Source organism: Lichenostomus cassidix, chromosome 2, assembly GCF_008360975.1.
Source record: "Lichenostomus cassidix isolate B80296 chromosome 2, HeHo_3.0, whole genome shotgun sequence".
Taxonomy (NCBI): domain Eukaryota; kingdom Metazoa; phylum Chordata; class Aves; order Passeriformes; family Meliphagidae; genus Lichenostomus; species Lichenostomus cassidix.
In genome coordinates, this window is record NC_139482.1 from 122,235,697 (window position 1) to 122,249,758 (window position 14,062).

General features: G+C 38.1%; 1 long non-coding RNA gene across 1 annotated transcript; it reads right to left on the reverse strand.

Moving 5' to 3' along the window:
- Positions 1-797: 797 nt before the first annotated feature.
- On the reverse strand, positions 798-13,370 carry LOC146442150 (uncharacterized). Its single transcript, XR_014849561.1, has 4 exons — positions 13,282-13,370; positions 12,012-12,149; positions 11,113-11,186; positions 798-1,649 (listed from the first exon to the last, which is right to left on the reverse strand). It is a non-coding gene; the product is annotated as an uncharacterized LOC146442150 (long non-coding RNA).
- Between the last annotated feature and the right edge of the window lie 692 nt (positions 13,371-14,062).

A 14,062-nucleotide genomic window follows, 5' to 3' on the forward strand; every position in this document is an offset into this window, starting at 1 on the left:
TGGAACTGAATGATTTTAAAGATCCCTTCCAACCCAAACCATTCTATGATTCCATGACCATGTGTCCCACTGGGTTCTGAGTGAGGATGAGTGTTGTGTCCCACCAAGGAAAAGTAGCTTAATTTTAAGGACTTGGCCAAAAATGGAAATCTGAGTATGCAACAATGTATTATTATCCTCATGCAAGTGTCTCAAGTACTCCTGATAATGTTAGGAGTGAGAACTGTGTTTAGACGAGTACCTGAAGACCGTAAGTTGAGAAAACTACAACCAGACAGTGAATCCCCCTAGATGTCCTACAGGAGGCTTGCACCATTCTGGATCAGCAACTACAAGCCACCTAAAATGTCCCAACACAGCAGGGATAGCACTCTGTGACTGTACTTAAGTGAAGGGATTGAACTCACAAGTGCCTAAAAGAAGTTTAGCTGGCTTTGGAGAGCTATTCAGAAATAAAATAGGTCTTTGCAACTGCACACCTGAATTACTATCTGGATTTCAACTGTACCGACTGGATCTCCATTGCTTATGCAGGGAACTCACATGCATGACTCACAGGCAGACACCACATCTAGGTTTCTACAGTTTAGGTCTGATTCTGACCTCCAATATGTCTGTGCACATATGATAATTTTTCAGGACATGCCCCAAGTACGATGTCATCTCCAAAGTGGTAAATGGCAAATAATAGCTGAGAGGGAACAACTGCTTTTTCCTCCAGTTAGTGAATATTAATTGAAGGTGAATGTATGAATCTGACTGACCTTCAAGGATGAACATTTCTTGATGCCCTGAGTTTGTGTGTTCCTCCTGTAACAGCACCTGTAAAAACAGGGTGTGTTACTAGCAAGACTTTTTTTGAAGTATCTGCCTGCATGGCCACTGAACTGTAAAAAAAGTGAAAAAAACAGTTAACCTAAGTGCTTGATATGCTGAGATTTTTTTCTTTAGTTTCATTAAAAAAACCCAGAACCCTGAGTCCTCTAACGGTGATGTAAGGGGGCCCAGGGGGGCACAAGGTGAAAAAGTCCATCTCCTCTAACCACCATGGACAGGTTGCTACCACAACAGCCTCTGAGGGAGAAATGTTAATTGATAACCTCTGTTGGTCAGAACAAACTTTCCTTTTGGATGTCAGGTGAGCAGCTTGCTTGCACACCTGCCCACACCTGTGCATCATAACACTTGTTTCCAAACAGACATAAGTAACTTTGGAAAGGCTATCCTGATTGCTTGAATTTGTTTTGGACTGGCATTAGTCTGGCATAAATTTCCCAGTCCAGGCACTACAATCTGATTTGTGACTCAGTTAAAAAAAAACCCAACAAAACAATAGTAACAAACAAATCAACAAACAAACTACTCCTTTGCATTTCAGGCAAGAAGTAGCAACTGTTTAAATATTTTTTATTCATGCTCAGCTCACTGAGTTTCCTTTCGGCTGTCAGATTATTGGGAAGGTGATTTTAGTTTTCCCTGAAGGACTGAATACAAGTAGTGAGGTTCTAGACTGCCCTAGAGAAAAGGGACAGCAATTATTATTCCCAACAGTGTTTCAAGAGTACGTTAAAGCTGGATTCTTTTTCTGCAGGTGACAAAATGACATCTGGGCTCAGGATCTTTTCCTCCCACAGCAGTTGCATCAGATTCTACAAGATATTAAGTGATTGGAGAGATAGGTTGAGTACAGGTAGCAGAAAATTCCTTTTTTTGTGATTTCAGCATTTTAAAAAAATTCCAAATTATGGCAGTATTCAAAAGTTAAAACTAGTTTCATTAACTTGGATTTTCTCAATCTATGGAGTCATACAATTTTTAATTTCAAAATATCTGACTTGTATTTCAGATAGGAGTGATCAGATGTGAATAGACACAATGGGAGTAGGAAAACTTTGCAACTGTCACATTTACATACTATTATGTTTTTATTCAGTTTTGGTATGGATTTTTAGGAACTTCGGACACTTTAACATAACATCTGCAAAATGGAACTTTGTACAATGTTGAAGAGTGTTAATCTCCTCCTCAGGAAAGCAGGCTCAAATAAAGTGTAATTAAATGTATGTTCAGAAAGCCAGAGTCTTATATTAATAACTGGTTACACATAGCTGCAACTACTCCATAGTTACATACAGTATGAAGATTTTGATGTTATCTATTCACGCTCTGAGAACTCTTCTGTTTTCTATTATAGATGTGGATTCGGTAATGTATGGTTACTATCATTCAAATTACTTCTCCAAACACAAAATCAAAGTAAGATGTCTAAAATTTCTGTATTATAATCACAATAGGAGACATTGTGACAGCCAAGCTTGCTCAATTTATAATGTATCCCTATGATCCATATGATTCTTTTGATACCATTTTCACAAATAATTATTGCTTTACTTTGAGGTTTCTGCTGTAGTGACGCTTGGCTGTGTCTTCTCTTCTTCTTTTTACAATGCCCAGCAAGACAATTCTAAATAGCAGGAATTACTTCTTTCCAACTGAACACTGCAGTCAGAAATTCCTGGCTGTTTCTTTTTCTTAGAGTTGCAATAACAAATGTATAAGACAGAATATGAAAATGCTGAAACAATGTTTATCCAATGCTTCCACTCACCTTATCCGAAGTTGCTTTTGACCATCTTTCTTGTTTGCATGGTGTTTAATTGACAAGTTCATTTGATTTAATAGATATGCTTTACCACTACAGGCACCTGTTCTGGTCTAGGGACCGACTTCTTACCAAAATCTTGTCTGGGTCCATTGATACAGGAGCTTCTGCATGCAAGGATTTGCCTGTGGAGTTGATAGGTGAGCTGCTGATGAGCTACCCTTTCTTCACAAGAGCAATTTTCCCTTGAATAGTTGTTGATTATGAAGAATATCCTCCCCCTTATGTCATTCAGCTGAATGTCTTGTGCAAATAACTCTTTAAAGCTAGGTTCCAAGAACTGTGTATTTAGCAAAGAGTTACATTTACCACATCCCTTTGTACAACACATTTTGTTGCTTCATCGAGATCCTTTTCTCTCCTGAAAGTGGCTTATTCACTGTTCTTTTTTTAAAGTAAATTCAATAAATCTATGAAAAATCATCTATCATGGTTTTGTTGCTCAATTAAGTATTAGATATTCACACTGAATATTCTGAAATAATTCTAGCCAACAAATTATTATATTGTGAATTATAGTCTGGATTTTGAGAATAAGGCAATGTTTGAACAAGGATAAACTATTTAATGTTTCTCACAGAGTAATTTCTTAGTGTTTTACTTATTTGGAAATTTTAACAGATAAGCTTAGCAGTATTGAATTCCAAGTGCAGTTATTTTTGCATTTGTACAGTAAACATTCCAGTAGGTATTTAAGTTGTTATTACATCTATCTGAGTGGGAGTAAACTTTTTGTGACATCCATGTCTTATTAAAATGCTCTGAAAATATTTTATGAATTTTTTTGCTGTAAGTACCACATTTTAAAAACAGAAAAGCAATAAGTTTTCCACTTAATTAGTTAAAAATGATTTTTTTTAAAAAAACACAGAAAAACCCAGTGATGTTCCTTCTTATCTTTAAAGAGCTTTTTAGTTTTCAAAAACTACATGGTCCTGGATTGAAATATGAAATCAAAATCTTAATATCATAAATCTTCAAAGCAGTAGGAAACAGTGGAATAGTTTTCAATAATTCTGGTGAAAAAAATCTATTATATTTGTGTAATTCATTTGCTTTTTAAATGACATTTAATTGTTTTGATTTAGTTTTGTTTTCATGCAGGAAGACTGAGTCACTGCTTATGTTTTGCTAAAACAGACGCTGCTACCATTTGGAAATGCTTTGATTTTCTCTCTTTTAGTGTGTTGAGTTTAACATTTACCTACCAGTGATCTGCATTTTCTCAGCATTTTTCTACAAATACCACATATTCAGCTGCTACCTTTCTGACCAGAATGAATAGATATATACAATCAGTCATCTGTAAACTGAACAACATTGTCTGATGAAGTTCACAGGTTTAAATTAATCCCTGCACATCAAGGTCTTTTCTGGATCACGTGTCTTCTGATTCTGGTGTTGCCCCTTCTTTCCTGCTCCCAGCACCACCCTGCCTGGTCTCTTCCCACATCTTGGTCTCTCATTTCAGCTCTTATGTGTCATCTTGTCTCCAGCACACTGTCTCCTGTCCTTCCTCCATGGCATCTACCCACTGGGAGCATCGTTTTGTTTGCTGAAGCAAAAGAGCTTGCTTTGAACCTTGCACTTGATCCCAGTCGATGATGATGTCTGAGCATCACCTCTTAGCAGTGCCTTGAAAGATGGGTACCACACTCAGCCCCTCCCTCTGTTTGGCTTTGTAGTTTTTCATCTTGCACCACCCAATATTGCCTCTGCTGTGGCAATGCTGCACACTTTCTGTCAGAGACTCGGGAGATCTGTGTTCAGTGTGCAGGGCTGCACAGTTTGGGGCTTTTTTGTGAGCTCAGATAACCCATCAATACAGCCACATATGTTCTGTTTCACTTGTGCAGATAGATAAGAGGGGGTTTTGAAAATGAGTTAGTAATTCACATACAAACTGACTATATCTGACTATATCTAAAGTGCCCTTTTGGCACTTTTACAAATATTTATGCATTTTTTCTGTTTTCATTTTTAGTGCTGCAACCCTTTTGATCATTTCAGTATAATGCTACTCTGTATACACATAAAGCTATCAAGGATACCTATGGTACTGGAAATTTCTCTTCCATACAGGGAGTGAAAAAGTAATTTTGACCAGTTTTGTGAAAGGGCTTTGGGAGGTGCTGGTTTATGTCAGACTGCAGTGTCATACTCCATACCCTTAACACAGGAGAGGGAAGCAGAATGAATACATCTAATTCTGGAACAGGACTAGAACAGACTAACACTCAGAAGCACCTGTGATTAAGACCAGGCAAAATATCCCATCTAGAGTTTGTCTTTTTATAAGTGATGATATTGGTGGCTTAAGTTATGAAAGCATTCTATATCAAATTAGTAGAACTGCGAGAATCTGACATCATAACCAGCTGCAAATGATCTACAGCTTACAAAATGAAGCTGCGCTATCCTGTTAATGTATTATGTTAGAGTAATACGGGAGAGTTTATGATAAATTGTAGTACAGCCATGGCCTTAGAACTCCAGATGTAGGCTCTGCCTTTTAAAGGTTAGGAGAAATCTTGGGATTTTACTGAAATAACCACAGGAAAACACATCTCATTCATTTACAAATGAAATGCAAATTCACTTCTGTATTAGTATAAAAGTAGTACATGACAATAACCAGGGTCTCGTGTCAGGGTTAAAATGAGGGATCCTTTTTATCCACAAAGCTGTTTTTAATACAAAAGGACTATGATATTTAAAATGTAAAATATGAGTCCTTAAAATTAAAAAACCCCAAAAATACTAATGGACAAATTTAAAATACTCAGACAATTAAAGAAAAACAGAGAGAAAGCAAGTCACAGTGAGAGAGGGTGAATGTGAGATGTCTTTTTTTTTCTATAAAGGAGAAAGAAAAAAAATTAAAATATTTGATAATTAGTATGAAAGGTATTTGTCTACTGGCATTTCCTTTATGTATGAAAATAGTTTTATAAATATATAATATAAAATATAATATAGTTTTATAAATAAAATGTTATAAGCTCTCATTCAAATTGATATTATGTAGATTGCAGTGGTACTGAATGTCCAGCAGCAGCAAAGAAATAATGATGAACAGAGATATCTTGGTATGAATTGCATGTATAGGCTTATTTTTCAGCAAGCAATTGCTAAAGGTACCATGCAGCAAGCCAAACACCCCACATAGGTATCATGAAGAGTATTAAAAAAACATAGGAATGGGTTTATTATTTTCTGTGAAGCATTCTCTGTTTTTATAGGCTGGTTCATTTAGACTCTGCTGTGAAATACCTTAAAAGGTAACACAGTATTTTGACTACAGCAGTAATTTATTACACCAGTTAATCTTGTAAAATTGCCCTCTGGATGTAATAATTTGTTATTCTTTTATTAGGCCTTCTTCTGCATACCATGTTTATCATAAAGATGTCACCAGTGTGATGCCTAGTAACCAGTACAATGTTCCGGAGGTGTTTGCATATATTTTCCTGAGGGAGAGACCTGCCTCGTCCCTGCTTGGGAGAGCTGTCAGTGTATTCTGATGTATGAGGGATAAAAGGAGTCCCTGCTGCAGTCTGCAATAAGCTGAAGTCACGGCCTGAAAGCACTGACTTGGGCATCACTATGCTGTGTTAGAAAATGTGTCAATTATCAGATGGACTGCCTAAGGGTATCGTCTGGGTCTAGGTCATAAAACCATCAGGACTAAGGGGGAAAAAAATTGATGAGGAAGTAAGTTGAATTAATTGATAACTAGGAGGACTGCATGTAAAATGTATCCGGCATAATACAAACCCAGATATTTTCTCTTAAGCTTTCTTCCAGTGTAATCAATGAATATGGAAAGTATAAAATGCCTCCCAATTCTGTCTGGGCACCCTTTCAACCTATACATGCTTGTAATATTTTACTGACTTTCTCATGTTTTCAAAAAAAAAAAAAAAGTCAAGAAAGACAAAGAGCTATAAAAATAAAAGTAAAATCATGCTAATATTTTATAGCTATTTTTCTATTATTGCAATTCTTAATATACTGTGCAACTGTTTGTATGTGAATACAGTAGGGACCACTTAAATGTCTAGCCTGAGGCCTGATTCATGAAAGCTTTATACACCATTTATGTAGGTATCTGTAGTGTTCACTCAGAAAAAGTAAGGAATACATGTTATTAAAGCAAAGTTTATTCCTCTGCATACCTACTTCCTGCCAGCTGGCTGTAGGTCTCAGTGACAGAAATGGGAAGAACATTTCTGAAGGATACTTTAAATACCTGGGCTGCTCAGAAATTTAGATGTAATAATTAGTGGTTATACCCTAGAAGTGCAACACCCTGCACACAAACATTTTGGGCTCATTTTGGCCATTCAGGGGTATGTATATAAGTATGTATATAACAGCCCCAACTCATCCTGACCTAGTGCACTGAAAGGACAACAGAATTTGAGTGCTTACCAAAGAGATGGGGTCACTCAAGATGATGTTATAATCTGTTACAACCCCAATTTGAGAAGTGTTTCTTCTTACCTGAACAACCCAACTAGGTAACTCATTGTTTAAATGCCACTCAGTGTAGGGTCGCGGTCCGGGAGGGTGGCACAGGCCGGCTCCCCCCCGAACCAGGTCTCTGGTTCGTGTAAACCCACCGAATTCGGGGCAGCCGGCCCCCGAGGTTCTGCGGCATGGCAGCAGTCTTCCAACCACGTCAATTCAGCAGGAACATCGTGAGACAAAGGAAGAACTGGACTTCATCTCTGTTCTGGCAGATTGGTTTATTTGGGGTAACGGGAAAAGGGGGTTGCAGGGAAGGAGAAAGGGGGAGGAAAGGCAGGGACGGGATAAGGGCTGCCAGCCCAGAGATGCAGAGACCTTGAGATGATCTGGACATCGCCTTATAAAGGGAAAGGAAGGGGAGGGACTGTCTCCCCCAGAGCCAGTCCCGGGGAGTCTGAAGGGAAGACAGGCATAGGGAACCCACCAATAGATTTTGGGGTACAGCAGAGCATATTTCAAAATGAACCAATGGTATACAGAGCAGAGGAACAAAGGAGCACATGGAATCCTAAAACTCCATGTTGCAACAACTCAGTCCATTACTTTCATTACATATCCTTCCTTGCTCTCAAGTTTCTTGAGACAAAGTCTTTCCCAAATAACTATCAACCACCTTTAACATGTTCATTTCTCATTAATTCATCTCTCATAGGAAAGCAAGCTACTCACATGTAGGTCTCCAACATTTACAAGTACCTTTCACTTGCTGCTGGAATGCGACATTGTGAGGGCACTGTTGTATTTTGGCTCTGAGTGTAAAGTCAGTACTTCAATAAAAAGAAAAAGCTACTTCTTATCACATTGATAACAAAAATTCACCTCTCTGTCCAAGAGAAAATTTGAAGAGGGACAAATAAAGGCTTTTTTGTCACTTTTCCTCTTTGACTCCATCCACTGTTTAGAGAAGACCTTTCCTCGTGCAGCAGTGCATGATTTTGTACAAGGTGGATTGCTGGAACAGCCGCACACACGAATGCAAGACATTCTTTGTAGATGAAAGGAAAAATACAGTATAACATCACTCTTTTGAAAACAGTCTGGGAATTGCAGCCAAGAACTCCTGACTTTTGCTTGGCTGGTTTCTCCACACTCAAGACAGAGAGGGAGCAAAGAGCCCTGCTGAGCCTTTCACAGCAGCTAAACACAAGTGTTGCCTGTGCTCCTTGCTCTGTGCCCTGGGAACCCTCACTCTGCAAATTCCTGGGAGAGTCATATCTGAATCCACAAAAAGTTTGAAAAATCATAGACAGAACCAGTGAGAAATTGGATTGCCTTTATATGGAACCTCTAAATCTTCAGGGAAAAAAAATACGAAATAGTACAAACAAAAAACACCACCCCACCCACATATGAGTTGGTTAATAAGTTGATTAATAATAACTTCTCTGGAAAGGAACACTATGGAATGTATTTCCAAGACATTTTCACTGTTAGCTTTTCCAAAATATTTCTAAATGTTTTCAAATACTCTCATGACATCTAGAGCACTCTGTCCTCTTTCCTCCTGGCAAATATCTGAGTATTGCATGGAACAACAACCTGTTTCTCAGGAGATCTCTACGTATCAGGCTTTTAAGGCCCACAGCTGGAGTAGTCAGATTGGCACCTTACTAACACACAGAGGATCTGGAAGTTAATTTCTGAGAGAAAACTGAAATTAGCTGGAGAACTGAAGTCATTGCAGGGAGTTTTGATTTTGGAGAAAGCCTAGTTTCCACCTGACAATCACTCTGGTAACAAATTACACAAAACTCTTGAGAAGCACATCTGGATTCTGAATTTAGCGGGAGCTCTGTGCAGAAAAAGCAATATGACCCACATTGCTAAACAGGCAAGCAGATGCATGCTAAACCACCTAAAGTGTTTTGCTGGTTCTTTTTTTTTTTCGTTCAACAAGCTTCATTTCCAAGTCCTATGATTTGCAGTAACCGAGCCTGGACATGGCAGGAGCATGTATCCCTGTGCCAGATGACAGGCTGATAGAATCTGGGGTGATCTTCAAGGCAGACACAGATGAAAGCAAACATTTCTTGAACTCATGTCTACCTAGGTGTGACTTCAAGTTTGAGAGGATCCCAGACCATAAATCTAGTAATATTTGCCTTTGGATGCCTTGTTTAGGGAAATCTTGAACTGCCAATACACGCCAGCTTTATGGGGCTGAGATTTTGACCCTCAGTCTAAAAAAAAGCTCTAAATCTAAAAGAAAAAAAAATGGTAGCATTCAAGGTTATTCCCTTATTTTCTAGGGTTGAAAAGTCCACCAAAATCCAGAAGCATCCCTAGAAAGCAGCAGGAATGAAACAGACCCACCCTGAATGATAAAATGAAGGGATTATGACACTTTTAGCAACAATTGCAAGAGGAATAATTTGAGGTTGAGTTCCCATCTACTAGCTTCTCTATCTAATATTTAAAAACATCTCAAAACTATGAAGGTTAAATAGGAATTAGGAATTTGGTGATATTTCTGTGTCTACCTGATTTATCTATTGTGAACAGCTTTTTCCTTTATCCTGTGTTTTGACAGTTATATTTCTGCCCCTCATAGAACTCAGACATGAGAAAATGCAGGTATATAGTGAAAACAAAATGAAGGACATTCTTCAAACTTCATATGGAATCTGTTTGGAATTAATGACAGTGTTGAGCATGAAAAAAAGGGAAGATGGAAAACTCTTATTTGGCCTGTTTCGTCCTCAGCACATAAAGAAATAAGCATCACTGGTTCACATCTATATAGTCATTGGTGGTAATAAAAAAACCTCTCACTGATTTTGGTAGTGAAGGAAAAATTCTCAAACTGTCCAAAGACTTCTGACATTTTCCAGCAAACCCAAGGCCAAATGTTACACTGTTTTAACTGACATTCTTTCTGCTCTTTACAATCTAAAATAATCAAGTGTTATGCTACAAAGGCAGAAATATGATGAGTTCAGTTATCAACATATTTGTCAATATGACAGAATTCTGACAAGAAACGTAGGGCAATTACCTCTTAAATATACTATAATAAAGGACAAATCCTGTTTCCTCTCACTGAGGAAGAATCCTATGAGCCTGTGTCAGTACTGTATTCAGCACCTGGAATCACAAACATTTTCCAAAGAATGAAAAACTCAGTTTGAATAAACAGACTGCTGGAGACAAAACCAAATTGTTCAGAAGATGCATCTGTGTTTGCAAAAAGACATTAATTTTGTCTTCCCTTTGCCTTTTTAAGGATAAAAAATAAAACAGAAGAATTTGGTTTGAATAAAGCTAAGTTGCCATCTTAGTGTAACTACTATCAAATATAGAAGCTATTTTATAAGTACTGCTGTCATTTTCTTTGACTAAAGTCACAGAAATTCTTTGAATTTTATATAGGGGACTAAATTTGTAATGGAAAATGATGTTTGATGGTGTTTAAATGCAGAGTATGTCACTGTATAAAGCATAGGGCTCTTTTAAGTTATTTTTTTTTAACTTCTTGACATGTGTCACAATTTGGAATTCTGCTCTCATGGGATAAATGCCAGATTACATGGTGTAGTATTTTTATCCTCTGTACTTTCACTGTAGAAGCATACAACATCAAAGAAGAGGCAGATCACTCACATCAGCAGAAAATGGAATAGGACTATAATATGCTTGCTTTGATCTCTCCTTCTAATAATTATCTTGGCTACATGCATACATTGAAAGTAAGATTTGAATTAATAAGGCCAAGAGACCCTGGAAAATGTAAGAAGGATATCTGAATCCTAACTTTGACTATCTTTAACAAGATAAACTGCAATTGAGCCTACAAAGTTGTGGATTGTTAATTTAAGGCAATAATCCTTAAATGTTATTCTTTCTTTAACTTGTCACCACTACATTCAGCAGAAGCAATCAGTGCAATTACAACAGTATCTTTTCAAAATCACACTCACCTAGATTTGGGATGGAGTGGGTGCTATTTAGCTGGCATGCATTTGATTTCATATAGGTTTTCAAACAGGAGGGCCTACGGTAAAAATCATTAAATTTATATAAAAAAGTCATCACTACACAGTCTGTTATCATTAAAAACTGTTCTAATATTGCCTTAGGAAAGATATTGCTTTTGATATGGAAAGTAAATCAAATCATCCACATCCACATAGGATTTATACAGAGGCAAGAAGCATATTGCATGCCTGGTCAGTTATTTTTTACATTTTTTAAACCAGTGTTTATTGTTATATTGTGTTTTGGGAATCCCATTTCTGCCCGATGTGAGTAGAAATTATAACATAAACAGGGTGGTTATGTGTGAAAGCCTCATATGGTTAATACACTCTGGAAGAGGGAAAACCTACTGCAGCTCACCAGTCCCAGAGAATGCAACTTTGTCATTCTTCTGCTTCATTTCTGATATGTGTGCGTTACATCAGTCATTAGGTAGAGAGCTACTCCCAAAGCCAGATGTTGCAACTTCAAATTATTGTTTGATAAATCTTGGCTCAGCTACTAACCATCATGCTAATACAATACCCTGCAGTGTACAAAGGGATGCATAATGTGCTAGCCAGGCTGACTTAAGCACAGTGTGAATTAGACAAATGAGAGCAAGAACGTCTATGGTTAATATACCAAATGCAGGTTCCAAAAAGCCACTTGAACAAAGACAGTCTGTCAAAACAGCAGAGGCTGCTGTTGTCCTCAAAATCCCAGTCAAAGGTTAAGAATGTTCTTTTAAAATGGGGTTAGCTGGGCATACATGTAATAGATCAACATGCAGAAAGAAGTGCTTTGAAGAAATGCTCTCTCTGCTGAAAACAGGCACGCTTTTCTCATCTGCTGAACTTACTTGACAGTGGATGGGAGTTGCAAGAGAAAAGGTTTGATTCAGCAAGGATGTTAGGAGTAGCTTTTTTAAGTTCTGAGACCAGCACTTCTAATTGAAGTACAAGCACCACTAAATACTCATCGTCTGGCGGTCCCTTTTCTGACAGAGAAACAAAAGGAAGTGTTTGTGAGTGGCTGTAGGTATCACCAGGACAAATTTCTCCACAGAGATTTGCCATAGTCAGTATGATATTTACAGAAGAACACGATATGCTTCAAGGGTCACTGCTGGTCTGCTGGCCTGAGGTTCTTACACTCTCAGTAGCTACTGAGTTCCCATGCTTGCCAATGAAAATCCAGAAATCTGCTTTTTTTTTTTTTTTTTCCCTGAGTTGCCAAGTTCTTTGCTAGTTTTCAGTGTGAGAGAAAAGATCACTGGAGTTAAAGTGGCTGGGAGTACGTCCCATGTAAGCAAAAACTGTTCCCAGCAGTTGTTACATGCTAGCTTTCTCCAGCTGCACAAAGCCCAGCTGCAGCATGCTTAGACTCAGGTTCCCATCAACCCAGCCACTTCAGTAGAAACATTAGAGCAGCCCAGGGGTGATTTAAGGGAGCATCTCATCCTGCTTGGGCCTGGAAGGTAATTCAGCTTGGCTGCACCTTCTTAACGTTGCCAAGAAGTGGTTATGTTCAATATTTCTTTCCAGTTGCACCAAATTGTTGTGGTACACCATTCTAACAGGGGAAATACAAGACATCCACAAAGGTTTTGGAAGACAGAAGGCTTCCTCCCAGTGAAACGTCATCATCGGATACCTTTAAAATGTTTATGAGTATTTTGTTACAATTTAAGGATTCAGGGGAAGTTTCATTTTATTTATCTGTCCCAGAAAATATCCAAGTAGGTGCTATGGTAATACAGTACTGTGTTAAAGGACAATCATAGTATAATCTCATCAGTGGCGGTTTAATTATATCTGTTCAAAATATAACTATTGAAACCTATTGTCTCTTCACAGTACTGGCATATTTCTGAAATCATGAGACACAGAGTTTTTCTTCTAAATGATACGCTCTTCTGTGTCCTAAGTAAGCAGCTGTAGTAGGTTGACCCTATCCAGCAGCTTAGCATCCACACAACCACTAACTCACCCCTCCTAGTGGGATGGGGGAAAGAATAGGAGAAGGTAAATTTACAAAACTCATGGGTTGACAAAAAAACAGTTTTGTAACTGAAGAGAAAAGGTGAAAAAAAAACCCCAAAACCAAAAACACTAGCATAAAAACCTCACCTCAAGTGATGTAAAATCAATCACTCTGCCCTCTCCCAAACAGACTGATGCCCAGGCAGTCTCTGAGCAAAGAGTGTGCTCCCAGCATATCCTGCATAGATTGAAAGCATGTGTTATGGGTTATCCCTTTAGGCACCTCAGCTGAACTGCTTCAGCTGTGCCCCTCCCAAACTCTTGCCCATCCCCAGCCTATTCGCTGGGAAACAGAGCAACAGAGAAGGGCTTGATGTTGAGCAAGCCCTGGTCAGCAATAGCCAAAACACTGATGCACTATCAGCATTGATTTGATCGCTAATCCAAAACACCATACAGGCCACTATGAAGAAAATTAACTCTATCATAGCACAAGAGCAAATACTTGTAGTCAAGATTTTCCTGACCTTATGGTTTGACCTTCAGCTTTTGAAAGAAGATGAATCAGGAGCATATCTGAGTTGTCCATTGTATAAACCACTGAGACTGAAAATTGCTGTCAGCTAATGCAAGTTATGTTGCAGAGAAAAATGCAGAGTGAAAACTGTGCATTGTCAGATGGTGAGAAAGCTGTTTCACAATTTTGTCATTATGGTGAGGGCTCAAGGACAGATCCGGTTTCACTTCAGTAGAACTGGAAAAATAAGGAAAAAAACAGGTTGCTAAGATCCTTGATTCCACAAAGCAAAATTTAATAAATTAAGGGAAGTAGTTAGAGACATCAGGTACATCTAGGAGCAGTGAGACATAATTGTTTAGGAAGTTTGGCAAGTCTTCAAATCTAAGATATCAGACTCTGTATCCAAAG